Here is a 1,106-nt window from a genome sequence, read left to right as displayed (position 1 = left end):
GATCTGGAGTACCTCGTAGTTTTTGTATTTAACGAGCTCCTCTTTTACCTTTCTTAGATACGCCCCCATTCTTTCGCCGCGCGCTTGATATTCCTCCTTTATTTGCGCGACGACTAGCTGGGAGTCGTTGTAGACGCTGATTCTCTCGACCTTTAAGTGGTTTGCTAAACGGAGTCCCGCAATTAGGGCTTCGTATTCCACCTCATTATTTGATGCTCTAAATTTGAACCGTACCGCCGAGGTAATCTTGTGGCCTTCGGGGCTAATCAGTAAGATGCCGGCTCCTGATCCGTTTTCGCTCGACGCCCCATCCACGTAAAGCTTCCATCTTGCAATCTCGGTTTCTTCAGATGGGGTGTAGGTTGGCCTATGAGAGAATTCAGCCAGAAAGTCGGCGAGCGCTTGACCTTTAATAGCGGTTCTCGGCATGTATTTTATATCAAACTGGCTCAGTTCTACCGACCATTTGAGGAGCCGTCCGGATGTTTCCGGCTTTTGTAAGGCCTGTCTTAACGGGTGGTTTGTGAGAACTCATATCGTGTGGGATTGGAAGTAGTGCCAAAGCTTTCTCGAAGCTATCATTAAGGCGAGGGCTAGACGTTCCATTTCGCTATATCTCGACTCGGCGACAATGAGTCTTTTACTCACATAGTAGATCGGCAATTGTACCTTCCCTTCTTCCTTTATTAGTACGGAGCTCACGGCATGTTGGGATACGGAGAGGTATAGGCTGAGCTCTTCGTCATTGTTTGGTTTTGACAAAATTGGAGGTTTGCCCAAATGCTCCTTCAGTTTTTGGAAGGCCTCCTCGCACTGTGGCGTCCATTCGAAGTGTTTGTTTCCTCTCAAAGCGTCGAAGAAGGGGACACACTTGTCAGTGGCTTTTGATATGAATCTATTTAAGGCGGCGACACAACCTGTCAATTTTTGCACTTCTTTTGGTTTTGTTGGTGATCGCATATCTTGCAGAGCTTTGATCTTCTCAGGGTTGGCCTCAATTCCGCGATTACTGACCATAAACCCGAGAAACTTTCCCGACCCGACTCCGAAGGCGCATTTCTGGGGATTAAGTTTCATGCGGTATTTTCTCAATATGCCGAACATTT

Source organism: Morus notabilis, unplaced genomic scaffold (genome assembly GCF_000414095.1).
Source record: "Morus notabilis unplaced genomic scaffold, ASM41409v2 Scaffold498, whole genome shotgun sequence".
NCBI lineage: Eukaryota > Viridiplantae > Streptophyta > Magnoliopsida > Rosales > Moraceae > Morus > Morus notabilis.
The sequence above is the reverse complement of the archived record's forward strand: the minus strand, read 5'-3'. Positions refer to the sequence as shown.